This window comes from Leuciscus leuciscus, assembly GCF_965113295.1.
Source record: "Leuciscus leuciscus genome assembly, chromosome: 10".
Taxonomy (NCBI): domain Eukaryota; kingdom Metazoa; phylum Chordata; class Actinopteri; order Cypriniformes; family Leuciscidae; genus Leuciscus; species Leuciscus leuciscus.
The window spans coordinates 6,364,491-6,389,827 of record NC_138734.1 but is presented as its reverse complement, the minus strand read 5'-3'; the positions used below and the strand labels follow the sequence as shown (position 1 = coordinate 6,389,827).

Here is a 25,337-nt window from a genome sequence, read left to right as displayed (position 1 = left end):
CCCTCCCACTTCTGCTAGTTTTGCTGAGATATCTTATCCCGTGCGAATTGGCCATTAATATTACAGATGTCCTGTGGTAAAATTACATTACTCCATCTACCCTTGTATTGTTAATCCAGTATAGGGCTTTAGAGAATCTATTTGTATTTTTTCCTTCCAATTTTGTTGCATTTTGTTGCATATAGCCAACAGTCAGCATCCCTCATGTCTTCAGAAATAAACTCTTATTGAAAACAAATGACTCACATCAACACAAATTATAATTGAACATTTAGTGGAGTATTTGCTGAACCCCCATCTGTACATTTTCAGATCCAGACTTTGGAGTTTTATTGCATCAGTCTGTCCAGTGTAATAGAGTATCCAGTGTGTCAGTGTTAGTGCATGAGAGAGGGGGAAGAGGATGGAGGCAGACCTGGAGGCGGAGCCTTCGCTCTGATTGGTTGCAGCAAAAAGGGGCTGTCACAGAGTGGGCCGGATTAGCAGAGGTGGGGGAGGTGCCTCGCTTATTCTGTACCTTTCAGCTGCAGATCAGAGCACAACGGCGAGAGATTAACACTGTTCACAAGCCCCGAGACGTGAGGAAGATGGAAGAGGACCATGAATGCATTCGTGCAAGGGACAGAAAGCTGATTTAGGGATGCTCAGCACCGGTTTCTTCTTCTAGGAGTGCCTCAGGGTAAGGACTCACTGTCCCTTGTCTGTCTCTTTTAGGAGTCTCTCTTATCCTTTGAGGCATGGACTACATATTATTTCAACCTTCCTGGGACTCTTCCTCTAAAATTCCGGAGTGTCTTTTTTCACCCTGTTTCTAAAAGAGTGAGGGATATTTGTGTCACGCACTGATTCTCTCAGACTTGTGAGGCTTCATTCGAGAGGTCCTTCTCTTCCTTTCTCTCTCTTTCTCTCTGTGTTTGTGATCATGCACTGAAATCATCAGTTCGTACACTGAGGGCACACCTGTCTCTCAAATTCACTCACTTGTGTGGATCTATCCAGAAGTCTGCAGCTGGAATTTTGGGATGGATATTGGGATGGATATTGGGATTGCTGTATACTTCATTTCACGCTGAAGCTGCCGCACAAGACAAGGTGAAAAAGGGTGAGAACTTTTTTCATCTGTTTTACCTTTGTGTATCGTGTTTTGTTTATATTAAATATATTATAATGCCATATACTGAGAGGGAAAAAAAACAAATTTTTTAAATAATATATATATGAAGGTTATATAAAATGATATATTTATGTATATAGTCTGTATATAAATGTGAACTCATTTGTACAGGCATTCGGATGTTCTTAGTTTCAGTGAAGCTCAAGATGCTCTTTAGATCATCTCAAATTATTCCCGAGAACATGATCCTTTACATAAATGTCTGTGCCATTAACGTAAAAGAGACAAACCAAATATTAAAACATTCTTATCATTTCCATTTAAACCACTCATTCAAATTGTTTAGACAATATAATTTTCAATAAAAAATAAATTAAAAAAAACTAATATTTATTACAGATTATTATTTCTCACAGATTAGGCACTGATTTGTTTGACCCCTAACATGTGAATCCCTTCGGTAGTGAACGCACTGTTACAGATTTATAAACATGACATGCTTTATTTGCACATAAACATTGACTCACCTTGACGCCAGTAGCTGCTGGTTGTCATATTAAAACTTTCTGCCCTTGTGGCCGAGGATGGCCGCTTTTTAACTACTGGCTGTGTGTGTGAGGTGAGGTGTGTGTGTGTGTGTGTGTGTGTGTGTGTGTGTGTACTGCCATGTGATGGGCTAGTCTCTTGATACCGAAAAGGTTACTGCTAATTAAACCACATTTCTCTCCACTGAAGCACAAAATGTAGGACTCCCTGTGATCCTCCCAAGCAGCTGTTATTCTCTAAACACACTCCAGTATCTCTCTCTCTCCACTCACACATCTGTATAGCAGCGTTTAGCAATCTCACACTCTCAGCTCTCCACAGAGCGCTGTCCCTGTTTCACTTCACACAAGCTGAGCGATCTTCAATCAGTGTGTGCGAGTGTTTATACACTCAGGGAGGGGTTCATGTTTGTGTGTATGCACTCAAGGGTGAGATTGTGAGAAATTGCGTGTGTGAAACAGGTGTGTATCTCTTGGTGACAGTAAGCTTGTGGGACATAAAGTCAATCAGTTCAACCTTTCCCAGCTTATGCACGTCTTTATTTTTCAACTTCAAGCTCCATCATGATTGTGAAGGTACAATGAGATTTGTATTTTTGGTGCTTCACAAAATTGCTGCAATTACAGTGAATGTAAACATCAAAATAGTCCCTATTTACTTTCTTAATACACATAAAACCACTCTTATTGTGATCGTTTCATCTGTGCACATTATTCCAATGAAAACATGGTTAGTCTTTGTAATTTTTCCTCAAAAAGAAATGATTTAGCTTTTCCGATGAAATCATTTGACCCATGTGGATTGGATAATGTTAACCAATAGCCAAACACATATTTAGTCATCGTTTTTAGCTCCATTTGTCTTTCAGGAAAAGCAATTCATGTTGGCTTAAAAATGTAGTAAATAGTCAAATGTAAATAATAAACAAATCAAAAGAGGAAAATACATGTAAAACAAAATAAAAAAATATGAAGAGGAGCAAAGAAAAATATTTTATAATATATATATATATATATATATTGGGCATTCAAATTGAACCTTATTCACTTAAAATACATATTTAATAGTGTGTAGAAGAGTCAAGGTAAACTAAACATTTTACAGATAATTGGCTTTGGCTTTATGTCAGTGACAAGATTAAAAGTTATAAACTAAATTCTTTATAATATCATAAATGGGTCTTTACAGGCTACGTGAAAATATACAGCTGCCATCATATTTTAGTACGGGTGTCCTTTGCAAAGCGATCCTCATATTTAGGGGTCCCTGGCATTACAAGTCCAGTATACTAAGACAAATATTTCCGCAATGGAAAATATTAATCTTGTTATATGATAATTAAATCATAATATCGCATTGCCTTGTCCTCGTTTCACATCTCATAAAGTTAATGCTTCGTGTCACTGTTCATATCCATGTCTTAAGTGCCATTCCTACTTCATGATATACGAGCAGGAGAATGTAAAGTCCCGGTAGTGTTAAAGGCTTCCTCTGAGCCGAACCAAAGCTTTACTCTTCCTGTAATAGTGCTGACACATTTCTGTTGGTTTTGCAGGACATTTACACTCATTTTATAGCCTGCTGGAACGACGGCAAGCAGTTTACTGACAGTACAGAGCTCAGTCTCTCGTCACTCATTCTCATGTCTCGTGGTTGTGAACAGGCCCTGTTTGTGATCGTGATGGTGGTCACCAACTGTGTACACACACATGTCTAAAGCTTGGCTTAGGATGATTAGATGCCCACTCTATCCTTCTGAACCACACACACACACACACACACACACACACACACACGCACAAGGTCTGACAGATGGCCTTCCTTGAGAGAAAGACAGTGATCCTTTATCACCTTGTCCTGTGTAGTATCAACAGCGTCGTTTGAAGAAATGAAACCGGCTCCCTGATTGCACCAAAAGGGCAGTTTGCTGACAGAATTGCAAGGATAGTGACCCCCAGAGTGATGCCGAAACAGCTTGTTTCTGATTCAAATCACATTTTAGCATTCAAACAGCTCCTTTTCATCCTTCTCTGGTTACTCATCTGTTATTCCTTCATCTTTCTCTCTGTGTCACTCTCAGTAAATGTCATAAATTCAGTGTGCTTCACATTAATGTGGGCTAACTGAATGATAGATGTTGCCGAAAATTCAAGATTAAGGGGTAGGAGTGACCAGAGATGGAGAAAAGTAATGCTTGAACAAAATTAAAAGGAAAAAATATAAGAAATTGTATTTTGAATATTTTATGGAAGCAGCAAAATATTATTATTATTTTTTTTGTCTCGTTTTTTGCATGATAGATAGATAAATCAAGATTTTTTTTAGTAACAATTCAAGGTGTCAAGAGAAAAATATTTGCCAAGATATCTACTATAATATTCTTCATCTTCTTGACAAATAGATTTTTTTCTTGACACTTTAAAATATTGCTACAAAATCTTGATTTATCTTTTTTATTTTTATTTTATTCTGATTTTTCTTGGTCTGGAGGAAACACTTTTTTTTTTTTATAAAGCAGCATATATTTATATGAAATTTTCTCATCATGGATGAGTTAATCTATATCTATCTATCTATCTATCTATCTATCTATCTATCTATCTATCTATCTATCTATCTATCTATCTATCTATCTATCTATCTATCTATCTATCTATCTATGAATGAAACGTATCTGTGTGCCCATACCCCACATCTTGCACACTTTATGCTCTAGAAGTGACTCATGACTCGTGTGAAGTTGGTTTGACAGAACTGGGGTTGTTTGCATGCTGGTTTTAGCCTATGGTCACACACAGTGATTAGTACATCATAAGCTCAGTCTCACAGGTGCACGCAGATATCTGTGACCTCTCAGTCTTAATGGAAAACCTTGCCACCGGTCTCACCGCTAACACTAGAGGCCTCTCTTTGTTGTGAGATGAGTTATGCAATGCAAGACTCCACAATGCTGTTTTTAGCATCGAGGTCAGTTACAGCAAAGGAGCTTTTGATGGTTTGATGGCCGAGTTTTTGGTGCAGTAACGTATAATCCCACACACACGTCAGCTGAAACATAAAAATAAAGACTAAAGGTGAATATCGTGAATAGTGTTATACAAGACAGCTCTGAGAGAAGAACTGAAGTGACCCTGAAACGAGGATTGGCTTTACCGCCCACATCCTGCTTCAATGCACCCACAGAAATGCACTGAGAGCATTAATGACTGGCGGGTCAGCACCCACGACACACGGCCGCTATTGGCGCACTCCATAAAAAACAGTTTTTAATTGATTTTCTGCTTACACACATATAGAAGTAGCAAGAAAATGAATGGTCTTGAGACAAATTCTCAGCTTTACGGTCCTCACTTTTGGCATTCATTCCTTGGGAAAGTGATGGCTGACAGGAAATTATAGGGGAGGAATGGGGTTAGGCATAATGAAATATTACAGATTTTAACCAGCATACTTGCAGGAGCATGATATGTTGCTCTCACTGTGTGTTATGTTCTACCAAAGATGTAGTGTGACCAAAATTTATGCAAACAAATGCCTAATGCCTCTTAGATATTATTCTTTTTTTTGATATTTTTTTTGGTGCCATTTAGTGCAGAAAGAAAGATTGTGTGTTTACTTGGAAAAAGAAGTATACTTTAGCATACTAATTTACTTAAATATGCACTGAATATAATTTTTTTTCCGAACACTTAATAGAATTAAAATGTATTTTAGTTTACTATTACATATAGCTGCACTTTTTGTCCCACTTAAGTAGGACTGAAGAACATTTTTTATGTGCAATTTCATAATTACTTCTATTATCTTTGAAATTAAGCTAAAGTGTTCTGTTGAATGTGCTGTCAAGCATTAACAGTAAACTAAAATATACTTTAATGTACTTTTGAACAAATATATTTGTAATTACACATTTATAATAAGGAAGTTGCAATTTAGAGCATTTAAAATATATTCATTCAAATGTATAATATCAAACCAAAATTATTATCAAGTTCTGTAGATATGCTCAAAAGAATATTAAAACTTAAAGATTTAATATGTACTTTAAAACTTTAATTTGACATTATTACAAAGTGCACTTTTAAAAGTGAATTTTTAAAGTGTGTACATACTTTTTCAGAGTGTTAAGAAACACTCAAACACTCAAAATACACAACATTGTATCTTTTCAAGTACACTTAAGTAGCATTTATATCTACTTTATTTCATTGATTTTATATTATCTGCAAGTACAGTACACTTTTAAGAAGTCCAAGTGCACATTCTATACAACTAAGCACACTTCTTTTTCTCAAGGATGTCCATATAGTTTGAAGATACGTTCTTGCATTGACACTGCCATAATTATTTCATTAGATATTTGAGTTTTTGTAAGTCGCACCACTGCACGTGCTGAGACTGTGATCGATCTGGGAAAAAGAGTGGAAACGATGTTCAGAATATTCGCCTAAACATGAAATATTTAATCACGAACTGCCTTTGTTTTCTCCCTGTACAAGAACGCAACGTCAAGCCTCAACAGAGACCCTGTCAGAACAACATGTCTGACTCGCTTTCATCTAACATTGTCTACAACTCTTCACTGAAGACATTTGTTCGTACATTTGCCCAGGGTGAGGAGACAAACATTATGTTCAACAAAAGCCCTCAGTAACCCCATCATCACATCATTCCTCCCTTTTCTCCTTGACCCAGGGTCAGAGAAGGTACTGAGAATGAGAATGATAGGGCCAATGCCAAAAGCCATTGTTTCTTTTTTAATTAAAATCTGGTGTCTCCAAGGCGCTAGAGTCATTTTTGTGGAACCACCAGCATATACATATGTGTGGTTACGACCAGTTGTGATGATCCTTCAGCTAAATCATTCACATTCGTAACCCCCATCTGGCTCTTTTACACATATAAAGGCCCTTTACAATCTCACAATCTTGTGTTGTTGGATTTGAAGTAGGAGGTGGGGAATGTGCCTGATCAGCTGCCGTAGGTGTGAACGGTTTATGGCGTTTGCATAGAGCAGGCTAGCTCTGGTTTTGTGTGTCATTTTATTACATAACGCTTGTGAAAAAGAAGTACACTTTGGCATACTTTTAAAAAGAGCATTTATATAATAGATAATCCATGGCTAGCTGTGAATTCAACTATTTTAACGCATGACATGGAGGCAAAGAATCTCCGCAAACCTGCATTAAAATAGTTTATTTCATGGTCAGTGTGAACTGAATGTAATGTTTTCAGACACTTAATTGCATGTTATTTACAATTAAATGAAAATGTTAAATGCAATTATTAGATTTTTTTTTTTTTTTTACCCAAGCAGGACTATATGTAATTTTATCATTTGTATGATTGTTTTTGAAATATGATTAAAGTTGTATAGAATGTATAGAATAACAGTTACAATTGTAATCAAGTACTTTACATGCTTGTGCAACTTTAGTATGTTCAACACGTCAAAATAAGTGTACTTCTTTGAAGCATATCAAAAGATTATTAAAAAATTATTATTTAAAATGTACTATAAAGTAAAACTTTAAATTTGACATTTACAAAGTGCACTTTTTAGAAGTGTTCTTCAGTTTTTAAAAAAGCAATAATGAAAGTGTACTCTCTTTAAGTACACTTAAGTAGCCTTTTATTTCAATAATATTATATTATCTGCAATTCATTTTTTTTATATATATATATTTTTAAAATTAAGTACAAGTGCACATTTAATACAATTAAGCACTTATTTTTCATAAGAGAGCGCTTTAGCACAACAATCTGCAGCCTATTCATATTAGCTAGTTTCTGAAGCACATCTACTTCATTAAATGTTTAGCAAGACAAGTGTGTGATGAAGCCCCCCGGGCTCTTTTTCCATTTGGGTACAATCACAGGTCCACAATCAAAATGTCTCATCCCCCACAATGCACCAAATTGCATCTATATTAAGCCACATTCATTGGTTTTCTCCACATGTGAAGTCAGATGAATGAGAATAGAGAATATGGCTGTCCTGGGGGACGAGGATCGGGGCCCGGCCCCTGCAGTGAGTTCTCAAAGGACACTGGGGAGGTTATCTAAAAACCTCAATGCCCAAATCTCTCTGCACAGAGCGAGCTCCCGAGAGTCTTGGGGGAAAAGCAAGCGGAGGGCCTATTGTTAAAGGCCGGTCCACATTGAGATCTGATATTTGTGTGCTATTGCTTTTCTTTTTATCGTCATTATAGAAGTATGTCGTTATTCACGAACCGCTCACAGAATGTCCTTACCGTCAGGTGAAGTCGAGTCAAATTTTTCACAATACTCATTGTTTCAAAGCAGCTTCACAGGAATTCATGATGCTAATGTTTATAATATCTTCATATCATCATGCATTATAGTCAAATTAAGCAGATTAGAGTTGGGTGATAATATAGGCCTAGTTTAAATTCTGTGATGATACAAGCAATCAAGCAGTTGAGATATGCTAAAGCATATATCGCTCTACATGAGTATATTGTATGTTTGCTGATAAAGATGGACATAATTATATTTCCAACTTTATATAAAGAGCAGCAGTTACATTTTGTGAAGAAATAAAAATTCAGGCAGTTGAGATATGCTATTCAGTATATATTGCCCTACATGAGCATGCTTTATGTATGTGGAAAAAGATGGACATACATATTTCTATCATGACAACTCTTGGAAGATTTTTAGCAAGGTAATAGATATGACAATGTTCTTATATTTGATCTTGGTGGAATAGATCTTCTAAAATGTTGCAGATGCGATAGGAACCAATCAGCTTTGGCCATGTAGTAAGCATGTGACATGTAATAATGTCATCAGGTTGAGTTAAGGACCCATCACCCTGTGCCATCTAGAGTTTCATGACAGAACTTGATATATGTTCACCTTTACATAAAGACCTGGGCAACATTTTGCAACAAAATAAAATCAGGCAGTTGTGGTTTCCTATTGAGTGTGTACATAGCTTTATAAGAGTCTATGTATGCGGATAAAGTCTGATATAATATATATCCAACTTTATATATAGAGCTGTGCGATAATACAGTTTACATTTTTGCGATGATATAATCACACAGCCGAAATTTGCTATATATTGCTTTATGTGAGTATACTCTATGTATACAGGTAAAGTAGGATGTATATCCAACTTTTAATGTATCGCTGAACAATAATATAGTTACATTTTTCCGACTATATAACAATCAAGCAGTTGAGATTTCTATATAGTACATACTGCTTAATGTGAGTGTACACTATATAGTACATACTGCTTAACGTTAGTGCACTGAATATATATATATATATATATATATATATACTTAGTACTCTGTCTGATGGACTGTTTGGAATGGCTGGTCTTTTACCCACAATCCCCAATGGTCTTTTGCTTGCCAGCTGAACTCTCTTCCTCCTCTACTTCTGCTGCCTGGAGACTGCGTGACGGATCACGCTGGGCCAAATCCTTGGAAGTGTGGGATTTACTGCTGACTAAGGACTCGTTTGACGGGCTGAGGGGGTGGAGGAAAGAAAACGAGGGGGGAAAAGGGAAGATATTGTTAAATATTCTGTAAGGACAGTTGCTTTGCTGCATAAGCGAGAGAGATCCAGGGTGACACAAACATGTGAGGATTTGCTGTCGACCAGCATCAAATGTTCACTCAGTCAGTTATAATGGTCATGCAAATATAATATCAGCAAATAAATATAAAAATATCAGTTGCCCTGCTCACGCTGTGCTTGTTTTTCATTGTAATTGTGTTTATGGATGCATTAGCAGCACTTGCCTGTTAATGGAACATTACCTGATAATTTGTCTTGTTGTCTTTTCCCCTGAGAGGTGTGATGTGCGTTCAAAGACGTGCTGTTAGTAAAAGCCATGGCACAGGACACTGCTGTATTTATGAACTGCATTCACACATTGTGTAAAAATATAAGGATATTGGATCTACTTGATGAAACAGAACCTCCATGTTTGTCTCCAGTGCAATGGAAAAGAGTGTGGCTATTTTTGGAAATGGAATACTATAGAGTTGCGTTCACATCATGTTCAAATTACCGTTATTACGAGATTTCAACTTGTAAAAACCTTGTAGAACTCGTAATTACAATTACCGAGAGCTCCGACTTGCACCAAGTGGCTGCTGTACCACCTGACCACTGCAGATTACTTTTTCCGTTGATAGTGTTGCCATAGAAATGCATCATTTCGAATGTAAACAACTCAGGTTGAACAAATACTAGCGTGTATGCTATATACTGCCTACTGTTTTTTAATTGTCTTTAAAACCAGGGTCCCCGCGAGTCCTTAACAATTTTGGGGATGGAAAATCAAGATTTGTGATATATAAATAAATGCGAGCACTGCAAGTTTAAAATCAAAACGCTACTCTACAGGCTTGGTGTTTCAGTGCAGTTGCAATCACTGAATACCACACATTAATGCCAAGCAATTGCTCATAATCTACTGTTGATGAATTATGACAATGTTTACTTTATGGTGTTTATATTGTAATATGTTGTACATGGTTGTAAGAGTGCATATTTTATCTCCTTCATCTTTTTGAATGAGCAGCCACAATAGGCTCTACGCACGATCGCTTCCGCGGTTTGTCTCAGCCCGCCCAGTTACATCCGGTGCTGCGTCGGAAGCCGTTTTTGCATTAGGTGGAGATAATGGCAAATTACACTCACTGTTTACAAGAACTTGCAGCGGTTAACGTGAATGATGTTAACAATATTGTGAGGCAGTTACAGTTAGCTGTCACACATAAGAGTAAGAAAGAGAAGTTCTTTAGAAATTATAAATTTCGAGCTACATCGACAACTTTGAGGGTGAGTATTCTCTCATATCGCGCGAAATCCGACTAGCGAATCAGTTTCTAAAATCGTTGTCTCCGTTTCTGAGAAAATGAATTTTATTAAAGTTTTGCCGCTATACACTTCGCTATACAACGCTCTATGTGGAAGTAAAGACGCTGGCTGAGATCCTACCGGAAATACGTCAGCAGCGTTCGTGCATAGAGCCTATTGTAAAGCATTGTTATTTCAAAATAAGAGTCCTTGTGCATTTTAGGCTTATAAAAGTCCCGTATTATACATAAAGTCTTTTTTTCTAGATATTATTGGTATTTTTGTATTTAATTCAATGTAAACTCTTCAGGGACACTCCATTACATGAAAGAAAAGACTAAGAACATAATTTAACATATTCAATATATTGATTTTACTAGTATTGGTACAGTAGTCTTTTTATGCCTTTATTCGTATCAGCAAAATCCAATATTGATCGACCTCTAATTCATATCCTGTTTTGCAGTTAAATGTGTGCTCCAGCTAGTTTAATTAAGTTCAAGAATCTGAGATACATGCGGAGACTGTATGGGTTTGTTCTGCATGGACACATAGTGTTCATTTTATTTGTGCATGTCTTAAAAAAGGTCTTAAAAGTAATAAATTAGACTTGCAGATACCCTGGTTTCAAACAGTATGCCTTTTACAACAGAACAGCTTTATGCTTGTCATCACATGACCTCTTTACATTGCATGTTTAATTTGGTGAATTGTGTCATTGCCTCTGAGATAAATATGGTTATGTGCAATTTAATTAATTTATTTATTTTGATCTTCTGCCAGTCTGGTCAAGCAATAGGTAAAAAAGATGATCACGGTTGATACATTGGAAACATCTTACAATGGAAATTGAATGGGATTTTCAGTAGCCTATTGGCTTTCCAGGTTTTCCATAGCTTTGTTCCAAAACCCGGAGAGCTGGCTTACTGCATGGCTTACTGTCAGTGTTGCGTTGCCAAGTCCACGGTTTCCCCGCAGAATTGGGCTACTTTTAAGTTGTTGCCGCGGTTAATTTTTTTTTTTTTTTTTACCCCGTAAGTACAATTTTGGTGCTCCAACACACCCAGATGTACAAATTCAGTGGAGAATTAATCTGCCAGATGGAGAGACGCATTCGGCTATTTTCGGGCTATTTTTGACTGGCCATTGGACTACTTTTGTTGCACAGACCTGGCAACCCGGCTTACGGTCTCTACTGCCAACATGGGCAGCTGTCTTTCAAGACTGGATCTTAAATGAAACAAAAAACTAACAAGTGACCATATCTGGAATGCTCTAAACCGACATACAATTATCCAAATAGTGTTACTCAAGTGAGGTGCATTGATTTAGTGTTAGCATGTCGCTAATGGCACAATACTCTATACGCATGAGCTTGATGCACTGCTTTGTGAAATTGCCTTGTCTATGAAATACACAATTAATGCTACCTTAGACTTAGCCAAAATAGGATTCGAAACATGTGCACAGTATGCATAGTGAATAATGCAAAAAGGATTGTGCCATACTGTGGCAGTACTTGAGAGGCCATATGTCTGTCTCAACTAAGCCCTCATACCCTTCAGTCAACTTCTTAAAGGTCCCATGACATGAAATTTCCACTTTCTGAGGTTTTTTTAACATTAATATGAGTTCCCCTAGCCTGTATATGGTCCCCAAGTTTCAAAAAATTGTAATCAGTGTAAATCGAGCTTTTGCTATCTTTCTCTGCCTTTGAGAAAATGGAAGCTCAACCGGGCTGATCTTGAATCTCCTCCTCATGACGTCATAAGGAGAAATGTTACCTCCCCTTTCTCTGCTTTGCCCGCCCAGAGAATATTTCTCGCCCATGAGAAAATGAGCTAGGAAGTAGAACGCGCGCGCGCGATTTTAGTTTGTCCACGAGAGATATCATGGCTTTTGAGCGAGCGAAGCATAATAATTGCTCAATAATTGGATGTACAAATGAACATCGAATGGTCAATACAGAGCTGGGCTTGCTGAACGTCGGACAAGTAAGTCAACAAATTATATAAGTGTGTTGCTTTACTGTTTATGGTTACCTAGCTTGTTACACGTAGAATGTGGCTGTCACATTAGCTATGCAGCTATGCAGTTACTTGCGCTAATGTAAAGGTAGACAGCATCAAGTTACACATACTGTAACGCGAGTGTTGCACATTTCTTTGTTATTTGGATAACCGTTTTCCTGTTGGTTATATGGCGCGCGTGATATCCGCATTTCAAGATCGCAGAGCTTGATGTAATTGTAATAAGATAAATTACAGACGTTACAGATCTCTCATGAAAAGGCAACAGTAGGTTCGCGTTAGCTACATGATGATAACTGTAAACCATCCGAATAAAGTACCGTATCCAGACATAATATTTTAAACTAACCATTCGGAAACGTCCTGCTGGAGCCGCTGAGTTGCAACTTCTTCATCCGTTGCTTCTCCATCTGGATCAGATTCTGGGTCAAACTGAAATGCTTGAACGACTGCGTGTCTTCGTGCCATTGCAATATATCCAACATAAACAAACATGCATGGTACCATTGCGCAAGATGGTCAAGGCCACACCCACCCTCCACCTTGCGCCGCCTTTCTCCTCCTCATTAGTATTTAAAGCTACAGACACCGAAACGGCCTGTCTGAAGGAAGCTCATTCTGGGACTGGCTTGTAGTGGCTATAATTCTGCACCGAGGCTGAATTTTTGGAAAGAGATTTCAGATACAGTACTAAGGACCACTAAGGACTATATTAAAGCCTACAAAAAGTAGCATGTCATGGGACCTTTAAGACTGATAGCTAGTAAAGGGTTTAATGTCATATATGTGCTGTTGTTCGTAACACTATTCATGTCTTATTGTAAATTATTCAGTTTGAATGTTACCTAGCCCTGTGGAAACTGTGTTGGAGGAGTGTTTTGGACAGAAGAGAAATGTGTATTTTGGGTCTGCTCTGTATGTTGTGTGTTTTCCCCTTTGAAGCTGTTTGTCTGGTTGCTGAAAACTGGAGGGTTTTTATCTACCTCCAGGGATTTAGATGCTCCTGCTTCTTTAGCGAGCTTTAGCCCTGTGGGACTTTCATCGTCTAAATCGGATTCATTCACAAAGTCCCTTGTCCTACAGATTTCCTTTCATTTAAAGCTGAGAAACAGTCAATAAGGCAACTTGAGCGACAGTTACCTGATTTATCTGTTGTATGACTATTATAATTTAAAATAACAGAGCAGATAGTGCCCTTTACATCCACAGACACACCCCAGCTGTCACTGACCATTTTATGCCTTAACGGCCCAGTGAACTTTACTCAACCTCCCAGCACCATGCAGCCATTTGAGTTTTAGCACTGTGTCATAAAACTGCACCGACTCTGGATGGACGATGGTTCCTTTTGCTTTTTAATCCTTATGGACCAAATCAATGTGTTTTGTTACAGCTCCTTATCGGTTCGGGGCAGAAGTCGGTTTTAAGGCTTCGGAGGCGGTTTATAGCCCTGCCTATGGTCTGAATGGACGTGAGGCGAGTGGGGTGGGGGGGATTCTCCATTAGAAGAGCAATAAAACTCAATAATCTTCCCATCGGAGTGCAGTATTGCCACAGGCTAAACACAGACAGGCAGCGTAATTAACTCTAAGCAGCCTTCACAACTGCATAGATCTCTTTAAATAGAGGAGCTAATGGCTATTGGGCGCTGATCTGATTTTGCCATTGGGACCTGATGGAATTGCGCTCGGGAGGTATAGGAGAATTTGAAAGTGGTGAGCAGAGAGAAAATGAAGAGAAATTGGGTGGGAGCCAATTATGATTCCTGCAGGATGCAATGCTGACAATGAATTGAGCAGACTCGAGTCACTTGCTTCAGATAGTCAATGAAACAAACATTCATCACTGTAACTGATAGACGGAGTTTGTAAGCTGAGAGGTGCCAATTAGTTTATATTTTATTAAGTTTCGATGTAATTATTTTGGTTCATCATTTTACCTCTATTCACAAAGTTCACTTTCCTTTGTGCCTGAAGGAAAGACAATTTTGTTTAAGACGATAGATGTATTTTGGAGCAAAATGAGAGTTTCTAGCTTCTCAAGGCTGGTTATTATCTGGTCGAGAGATGGTCATTAGTTGGTTTTCCAAAACATGGCTACCAGTCATGTTGGTTTTGTCAGCAGGGCAATTGCTAACAAGATCAATTTAATATCTCCTAGACAGCATGATATCAGCTAGATGGGAAATGGAATCTTTCTCCTGACTTCAGATGTTTCTCCTGAGAACAACACACCTGTAATCTCGCATAAATCTCCTCTAGAATTTCAATGTCAACAATTGTCCCTCAGAAAATTGTTCACATTTTCACAAAATTGGCTCCCAGAATATTCAGAAATATCTGAATATACAATAGTAATTGCTAAAATCGCATTTTTCTCAGCTTTTTGTTAAAATTGTTGCTTTATATTATTACATTTACCCACATTCATGTGTTAATAAAAAAAGAAGGAATGAAGCTAGAATTTTTATTTAATTTTTAAGGTGCTCTAAGCGATGTTGGGTGAAGTCACTTCTTGCTGATGTTCAAAGTATTGTCAAACAAAACGGAGGCTAGCTCGACCCTCCCTCCTCATCCCGTCCCCTCCCCCTCCCTTCCGTGCTTCCTGAAACAGTCATGAACCATTTAGAAAAACCAAACTGGATTTACCCGCTTGTCCAGCAAAAACAGAGCCACCTGAATTTCGGATTGGAAGCCCTTCTGCCGGCGGAGTTCTCGCCACCTTTTGAACGCTTTTCCGATGTAAATTCGGGACTTTGTGCGTTCCTTCTCCTTTTCCCACTTCTTTGATTTGTTCATCGGAAACGTCGTCTCTTTGGTCGTGTGTCGGCCATACCAAAATTCTCAAGAATATACATTTTTAAGTCGTTGTCGTTGTCTAGGACATCTCTCCTCTAGCTAACTTCCCTCTTCATGCTTCTCTCTCCTCCACTCCCCACACCCCCCTTCATGTGCACGCGCACTAACCCCCCAACCCCCACCCCCAAATCATTCTTGTCGGTTACTGGCTGAAACACTGTTTGTTATGTTTTGTGGTCCAGGCTGGGCCAGTTTGTTTTTCTTGCCGTTTGTGGAGCCTGGGCTGTCTACAGAGACGGTGTTTTTTTTACAGTGTGTTCAGGGGACAGGCAGCTAGCGGATAGTGAGGAGATGTTTGCTGTATGTGACAAAAAATGTTTTGGCCTAAAAAACGTGTGACATCGCTTAGAGCACCTTTAAGTAGAGGCTCAGTTCTTTCTTTTTCAGTTCTTACAATTCTTTAAAAGTGTCAATGACTACATTTGGACCGGATTCAGAATTATGATAAAAACATAGATGGAGTAGATCGAGTCAACAAACTCCCCCAAAGCTTTACAATCCTATATCCTATTTCATTCGTAGGCAGTTTTGATTTATATGCTGTTTAATGTTTGATGATTGATTACATGTGCATAAGCAATACTTCTATCACTTGTTTCTGTTTCTTCTTCGCTTTTTTAGATCTGGAGATGCATTATTATTTCCGATTATCCGTAACAGCGCCCTCTACAGCATAACAGTGAAAACATGGATTGCCGTAAAAACTTGTCAATGGCGGGGCAGCGTTGTGTAAAAAATGATGGAAAATTTCGTCAAGTTAATGATCAGAATCATTAGGTCAACTGTAGGCTGTCTATGGTTGCCAGGTAACTGAGCACAGTTATATAAAATTCAATTGATATGCGGTCGCAAATGTGTGTATATCAGCTGTTTTATAACTGCTTTGAATGTTCCTCATGCAATCAGATTTTACAGCTCAGGAATATCTCTTTTTTCATGATCAAAGCACGAGCAAGGTGTTGTAGGGCAGTTTTCAGATGAAATCAGCATTACAGCATTACAGCATTTTTAATTACAGAACATTTATATCCTCTGTACAATTCCTGAGAACTGTGTTTCACACTGGGCAATGTCACCTTCACCTGTCTGTGATGTTATTTTAAAAGGGAAATATTGGGGGCAGCTCATGTTCATTCCACTTCACACATGTTCAGATACTTTCAGTGGTGACAATATTCCACAGTAAGTGCATAAAGTTCTTGAAAAACGGCATAAAACGCCTGCTTACCCCCAAGCTCAGTTGCACTAGTGAGTTCCTCAGTATTTTTCATGCCAGGCATTTCAGGGCTGGTGTAGACTGCTATTTCAGAACGTCTCTTCATTGAGTTTTGTCGTGAATTGCATTAGCGCCATAGGAAGATAAAGCCATGTAATGGTGCATAAAGCGATGCAGATACGTTCATTAACCCGAGGGTCGGTCCTGAAAAGAGAACAGCCCGTTATCTAATGATGGTATTGTTCTACTTGAAGGCTGGGGCTGTTGTTTGTTGTTTAGCATTATTCACCGGAGCGTACATCTTTTTTTTTTTTTTTTACAGGCAATTTCTTCCCATCGCAGCTGCAAATAGCAGGGGCTAATTCAGAGAAACGTGAGGCGTGTTCAAGCCATGATATTGTAATTTCCTCACATGTATTCTCACACATGTTTATATTCTGAATATTATATAGCTCTGTTACAAAAATCCTAGTGAGCTTCCTTGCTGTCTACCAACAGTACATAGGCAGCTGCCTTCTGAGACTCTGTTCAGACAGGATTTGTTCTCGCTTTAAAAACAGTTTAAAGTGATGTTGAATAGAGGGCATTGGTAGGCATATTGACCCCTGTGAACAAGAGGTGCACTTAATTGTATTGAATGTGCACTTGTAGTGTACTTCAAATCTTAAAAGTGTATTTGGTCACACTTTATATTAGGCTGAATGAAATAAACACTTTATATTGAATTAGATATAACTTTCATTATGATTTTTTTTTTTTTTGTCCACTATCATTTTGATAGTGGGATTGGCTTCTTTGTGAAGGTACGTACTAGGAGTGTTTGATTCCGGGTTTTTTGGAGTCGACTCCGATTCCCGACTCCTAATGTTGGAGTCGGTGGAGTTGACTCCTCGACTCCATTTACTTTTAATCAAAATAGGGTCAGGATTAAAAAATTTATAAGATAGCTGTTCTTATTACACATTTAATGTATTTTTCCCCTCCTAAAAGTTTTAAAAAGTACAACACAAAGCACTATACTTTTTATTTATACAGCATACTTTTTACGGTCTAATTTAGACACATGATGGCATTATCTTGAAATGATGAATGTCAACGTTGTTCTATAGAAAATACCAGCGTTCGCTAATTTTGAAGACAGAAGTGGAACATCCTTTTATTATTGAAATGTTTAATAAAAAGAAGAGGTATGTCTGTGTAATTGAATTATCTGATCTCTTGCGCCAATCACAACTAATTGACTGGTTTGAGGCACTCACCACATCACATCTTTACTGGGAGTCGATTCCTGTCCTGGAGTCAATTCTGACACTAGGGCTATTGAGAGTCGAGGAATCGACTCTTTTGGAGTCGACACCCCTTCACTAGAAGTTACCCTAGAAGTCATCATACTTATGGAGCCTACCTAGAACAGCTCTAGCACCAGATGCATGCCTAGGAGGTCTTAAAATGCGCACTAGCTCGCTTGGTTTTGAAACAAACTCATGTTCTCCAGTGAAGAAGAGCCCTGAGGAACCAAGCAGTTGTTGTAGGTCCTGGCTATGTAGTTAGCTTAGTGACAGGGCAGCTGATCTGATTAGAGTCTGTTTGCCTGACCTCTTTACCTCTCTAATGTATTCCTCAGTGAAGTGTCTTAAATTGAGAGTGTGTGTTGGCATAGCTGCATAATACGGAGCAGAGCTGTGCGCCCGCACGCACACACAGATGTGTTGTTTGATTATGAAATTAAGAGCCTCTCCCCAGCTGCTGGACTTTTATTTGCCATGGCAACTCTTTGATTGACTGAAGATTGATTTGATGGATAGGAGCAGTCATGGCAGGTAACTAACAGAATCGGGGCTTTTGATGGGATGATTGACAGTTTTTTTTAATGCCGATGACTGATGAATTGTTTGACTGGAGATTAGATTCTGGTATGCATACCTGGAAAGTTTCTCAAGACCGTTTCTATTTATTTTTTTCCTTTGGCTCTGATCACACGCTCTCCACCCGTTATATGCATTACTGTTCAAAAAATTAATACTTTATTATTTCAGCAAGCATGCATTAAATTGATCAAAAGTACAGTAAATTGTACTTGTACAATCTTTTTTAAACAAAAACATTATAACATTTGGTCACACTTTAGTTAAGGGTCCTCACTATTAACTAACTATTAACTATGACTTTTGCCTCAATAAATTCCCAATTACTGCTTATTATTAATAGTTAGTAAGGTAGTTGTTAAAGGGGTGGCTGATTATGATTTCACTTTTTTAACTTTAGTTAGTGTGTAATTTTGCTGTTTGAGCATAAACAACATCTGCAAAGTTACAACGCTCAAAGTTCAAAGCAAAGGGAGATATTTGCTTTTAAAGAAATTGCTTTTTAAGGACTACAACAAACGGCTGGTACACCACATTCCTCCCGGGTTAGTGACATCACCAACCCTATAATTTACATAAACCCCGCCCCCAGAACATGATTTATAGATTATCAAGACAGAATATGCTAATCAATGACTAGAAGATAACTTCACATAAGCTACATAAATTCATCAACTAACCATTCAGAAACATCCTGTTGTTTCTACATGTTGTCAGTTCTTCCGAGTCTCTCCATCATTGTCTGAATCCGGTTTGAACATAAAAGGTTTAAAGTTGTTGAAATTTTCAGTGCATGTCTGTGTGAGAGCAAGCTGTTGAAGCTCCGCCCTCTGTGCCGGGAGCAGCAGCTCATTCGCATTTAAAGGAACAGACACAAAATGGTGCGTTTTTGCTCACCCTCAAAAAGTGACAACTTTACCATGCCATATAAAAATATCTGTGGGGTATTTTGAGCTAAAACTTCACATAAAGAATCAGAGATTTATTTTACATCTTGTGAAAAGGGCATTATACCACCCCTTTACGTTTAGGTAGGTAGAAGGAATAAGGGATGTTGAATATGGTCATGCAGAATAAGGCATTAATATTTGCTTTGTAAGTACTAATAAACAGACAATATCCTAGAAATATGCGTGATAATAAGCAACTATAGTTATTAGTGAGAATTGGACCCTAAACTAAAAGGTTGCCTAAAATTTAAATAAATGCTGTTCTTTGAACTTTCTATTCATCAAAGAATCCTGAAAAATATGTATCATGTTTTTCACAAATAGCACAGCTGTTTTCAACATTGATAATAATAAGAAAGCATTTCTTATTGTTATCATAAGAAAGCATATTGAGCGGAAAATCTGCATATTAGAATGATTTCTGAAGGACCATGTGACGGAAGAATGGATTAATGATGCTGAAAATTCAATTTAGCCATCACAGGATGATATTACATTTTAAAAATATATTCAAACAGAAAACAGTTATTTTAAATTGTAATAATATTGTCCAGTATTACTGGGGTTTTTTTTACTGTATTTTTGATCAAAATAAATCCAGCCTCGGTGAGCATAAGAGACAGACGTTTCTCAGTTACGTTTAACTATGACATATTATATCAAATTATATTTTATGTATTTTATGTACCCATAATGTCATCATATCTCAAACTTGAACACACTGCACTGTGTGAATGTAATCATACTTCACTGCTACTTGGCCCGTGTTTTATTTATTTATTTATTTTTATAGAAAAGGAGCTTGACTGTTAATCATACAGAATTCAAGCTGCTATTGCAAACTGTTGTTTTAATATAACAACTCGAGAGTCACACCTGCTAATGAAAATGGTTATCAGTCCAAACACTGTCTGTGTGAATGTAGCTTTTGGCCGAGACACTCTACCTCATTACGGTAATCTCCTCAGGGCAATAGTCTACCTGTCCCCCCACACTGTGGAGAGATATCGTTTCCCCCAGGCTTTAATGACTCTTCCATTATTTTCCACTCCGGTCTCGTAATGACCCCTTATGCTGTTTGGACACAAGCTGGAGTGACAGCACTGCAATTGAGAGTCACAGGAGACTTCGAATAACCACTCCACCTCAACTTCACAGGCCACAGATCCCCATCACGTCCCTCCCACAGCAACTGTGTCCTGTGATCAGTCTTGGAATTTGGACTGGAATTTAAAGCTCATGTGATTCACAGCACCACATTCAGAATGTCAGGTATTCAGATATTCAAATTATATAGCATTCCAGTGGTCTGTTGTTATGGACTTGATGTTCAGCCCATTGTTTTAGATGTGTTTTTACTGTAGCGTCTTGTGTCTAAATATACCACATTGTTCAGTGCTATAACCCTTGTGAAAGAAGCACACTTTAGTATACTTTTAAAAGAGTACTTATTATGCAAATAATATATTTTAAAAGAATATACTTAAGTGTGAACTGAATGCAGTGTTTTCATACTTAAAGGATTAATTCACTCCAGAATGAAACTTTTCTTGTTAATTTACTCACCCCCATGTCATCCAAGATGTTCATGTCTTTCTTTCTTCAGTCGAAAAGAAATTAAGGTTTTTGAGGAAAACATTCCAGGATTTGTCTCCATATTCATGGGTTTCAGCCGGTCCCTTTGCACAGGTGTATAAAATCAAGCACCTAGATTATGAATGCAGACTGCATTGTGCTTGATTAATACACCTGTGGAAAGGGACCGGATGAAACCCATGAATAGTGGACTTCAACGGGGACCAACGGTTTGAAGGTCCAAACTGCAGTTTCAATGCAGCTTTAAATGACTCTACATGATCCCAGCCGAGGAATAAGAGTCTTATCGAAACGATTGGAAATAAAATAATAATAATAATATACTTTTTGACCACAAATGCTCATCCTGCACTAGCTCTGCGATGCACATCCACGACTTCATGCATTACGTAATCACCAACTTCAAACTTGTCTGACATCAACGTTTTACCTTTTTTTGTAACGGGTGTTTAATGTAGTCTTTGCACGTTCGCTTTGTAAACACTGGGTCGGTACTTCCATCTATGTCACGCGTGATCTTTCAACGTGATTATGTGATGCGTGAAGTCATGGATGCGCATCGCAGAGCTAGTGCAAGACGAGCATTTGTGGTCATAAAGTACGTGCATTTTTATCTATTTTTAGAAAATGAGCGACCGTTTTTTATTTTTGATGCTTTTTCCTAGCTTAAGATGGTGGTGTCCATAGCAGACTTGCTATAGCTTAAAGGAATAGTTAACTGGAAGCCATAATAATTTGATTGCAAACTTGTATGACTTTTTTTATTCAGATATGTCGAAGCACCAGACAACATTGAACCCCACTGGCTTTCATTGGAATGAACAAAATAACTTTCTTCAAAATATCTTCTGAGCGAGAATTCCTTGGTCAACCAGCATTTCTATGCTAACCAGCGTTGACTAGCATTCACTGCAGTTGCCATACTAAGCATTGCGAATCCCCTTTCATTTTTCTACAAGTGGTCTGTCTCCTCCTCCTCATACCGTCTCTGGCTTGCACGCTGATCACGCTTTCTCAGCTGGAGCTCTGAGATGTGCTATCCTCAGTTCAACAGGCTCTAGTTGTAGGTAGGAGGACACAATATGTCTCTGCGTAGAGAGAAACAGTGAGAGATAAAGCACGTTTAATTTACAGCCAAACAGACGTGTGACTCAGAGCTACGTGTTGAAGGGACGACATCCCGCAGAGCACAGATGCTGTATCTACTCATGATTTGTTCACCACACGGTCCTGAGTTTGACCTTTTCTCTACTCAACCTCAATCAATATCAATGATCTTGTTAAGTTGCATCCAAACAATCTGAAGTGCTTTTAAAAGCACAAGTTTAAGTGCTGGAAATGTTCCTTTTGATTTGTGACTCATTTTCTATGTTAGTTTTTAGCAGCAAATCTAAAGCACCGTAGGCGTGTACAGATACATTGAGTTCACCCTTGCACCCGAGTTACATTGTAACCTCAGTTTATGTAATATTTTATGTACAATAGAAGCTGCATATTAATGTGGTAGGTATATAAGGTTGAAAATCTGTCTAACAGTGTTTATCACCTTATGTTTCAGGTTTCAGAGAGGTTGAAAGTAAAGGTTTCTCAGTGATTACTCAGCAGTCACGGCTTCTTGGCATCATAGATCTTCCAGGACGCATTCTGGTGAGTCATCAGTAGAGTTTTATATTTTAGCATTTTAAATATTATTATAAAGGCCTATTCACATAGTTTTTTTCTGATGAAACCCAGTGAAGCATCAAACTAACCCTGGCACCATGATGTGCACTGGTCAACCGTTGGGAGGTTCAAACATTTCAACTTTGAAACCATTGGCTCCTGATCTTTTGAAGCACCACTAAAGACTATACTATAGGACAATTTTAATAATTATATGGGCAGTGTAGGGGTCAAATATTAGCAAGAAAGAAGTCTGATTTTGTGCATCTAAATACAATAAGGTGCAAAAATGGTGGGTGCATTAAAATTGTTGTAGTATTTTGCATTATTACTAATTTCATGACAATGAGATAATTTAGCTTTTGCAAGTTTTTCATTGCAGCACTGTCATTGTGGAAATCACAGAAATGCAAAATGAACCAGTCTCTCTCTGGGAAATGGCACCTGTGACTAAAATGGATGGACACATGAGACCATTTCCAAAATTTGTCATGTTTTGGTGGCTTACTGCAAGGAATAGTTCCAACCCATTTCCAAAAGCATTTTTGCAAAAATGATATTACGTTGCTACTAGTTTCAAAGTGAAATGTCCAGTGCGAGGTGCTAAAAAGTGCTGCTTCAATTTTCTCCGAAACAGATAAACATGACTGTGACATTATTTTATTATGTGAATTCATGCATGTATCGTGGCAGTTCGGGAATGAAATGTCTGGTGGGTGGCGCTAAAAGGTTAATGTACTATCACATTTGAAAGCAACACGCCACCTACACCAAACTCTATCCTAAACCTAACTGATAGTGTTTAGAAAATATATTTCCCGAAGCAACCATGCCACTTTACCTGGTTTTGCTCAGCTTTGAGCACTTTTGTTCAACCTTGTTTCATTGGACTCATAACTGAACACTGGACCAGTTGCACTATAGAGCAAGTTTACTATGTCAGAAAAGACATATGGAGTTGGATATGTGATGCAAATATCAAATTGTATTAGTTTACAAATCATGTACTATGGTAAAAGTGTTTTGAGGTGATAGTATTGTGTAATGAACTGTGCAATGACCCTCCTAGAAAATTCAGATTGCTGGTCACCAGCATAAGGTATGTTTTATGAGATGCTGGTTTGTTGATCCCCATCATTGGAAGTAGGAGAGCTGGTGGATCAGCAAACCAGCTCGGTTTTGCTTGAGAACAGCATGACTATGCTAGTCCCCCAGTTTGACCAGGACTATACCAGGTTTAACCAACATAATCCAGCCTGGACCAACATGATCTGCCCCTGTAATCATAATTTGTGCAAAAAGGAATACAAGTTTTTGGTGTTTCACTGCCACTTGTGTTCATTTCAGCTGGAAACTGCAGTGAATTGGATGTATAGTGAGCCTGGACTGAATATTTCCCATACCAGGTTGAATTTTTCACATTGCCACATGGAGATTTTTTAGCCATGGAACATTATTTAGTCATTTTAGATAGTAGAAATTCTTCTGATTGTTGAATTTTTTTAAAAGACACGCAAGTCATGGCAGATGTTTTGTTATTGGATGGTTTGATTTTGCACTTTAGTTACATCAGTGTGGATCAAAAAATCATTTTTACAGCTTGACTTAAACCATGTTCCTTTTAAAGTTGTTGATCAGTGATTTATTTGGCAAGTGTATTTGTATGATCCTTTTTTCTCTTTCTGCAATTTTTCTGTGCAATCTGCAGGACTTTTTGCACATTAAACTCAAATACTCTTTTTGTAGTGTTCTGTATGTTCACTCTTTAGTGTGCATACTTCTTTTCTTAGCAGCCCTGCCCTGATACTATCTCCAAATCTTTTCATGTCGAGGTCAAAGCATGACAGGGTAGATGTGTTGAAGCTCTGACATGAGTCATGCAGAAGGGACTTAACACCTTCAAATGAAGATTAAAAAGCAATACCATGTCGGTACAGCAAATGTTAAATAAAGCCACGTTTTATTTGCTCAGAATCAAGCTCGGCATCGTCATTCATTAAGTGGTTGTCAGGGAAAGAAATCACTGCAATGCTAAAGCCCTAAACAACTCACATAAATGTTATGTTTTCAGCATCTAAAGGGCAGAGATGCAAACATATTTGCTTTTATATCCACAAACAAACAATCCCTTGCATTTGTAACTGGAACATTTAAGAGGTTGCATTAGCCGAGCTCATGAAATATTGATTGTTACGCATTATTTAGTTTTATCTGTGATAATGGGTGCTTTGCTTTGGTCTCTGGTCAAGCCGGGTTCATGTTACATCCACTGTCAGGCAAAAGCAGATATCGAAATGTTCAGCACTGATGTATTTGAAGCAGCTGACCGTTCATCTAAAATGTGATGTTTTTTTTCCATTAAAAAGAACGCCGTGATTTTGTCCTTGAACACCACACTCTGATGTTTCGAGAGTGTGTAGGCAGGTTGCTAGAGAATTAGCGTGTGTGGAGGTTGTGCAGACCACAGCCCATGGCCTACAATTGGCTTTGAGGAGGCTGAGAAAGAATAAAGGGCTCCTGAGAGGGGGCAGAGAACCCTGCTGACATGCAGCTTACACCGCCACGCATTTATATGCTGGTCCAGGTCGGTCTGTGTGGGTTAGTGCTGGTAATGCAAGATCAACCTCTGAACAATACAAATTTTCTCTGGGAA

The 25,337-nt window shown here is 38.1% G+C and overlaps 1 protein-coding gene across 4 annotated transcripts in view; it reads left to right on the top strand.

The window, feature by feature from the left end:
- Positions 1-25,337, top strand: part of large2 (LARGE xylosyl- and glucuronyltransferase 2) — a 109,751-nt gene that overhangs the window by 44,655 nt on the left and 39,759 nt on the right. The window contains exons 1-3 of one of the 4 annotated variants that reach the window (XM_082182191.1): positions 520-679; positions 1,000-1,102; positions 22,581-22,669. The gene's annotated coding sequence lies outside the window, so the exon portion shown is untranslated. Of the gene's footprint in view, positions 1-517; positions 1,103-22,580; positions 22,670-25,337 lie in introns of those variants that run through there. The other 3 variants (XM_082182192.1, XM_082182194.1, XM_082182196.1) reach the window with 3 other exon arrangements.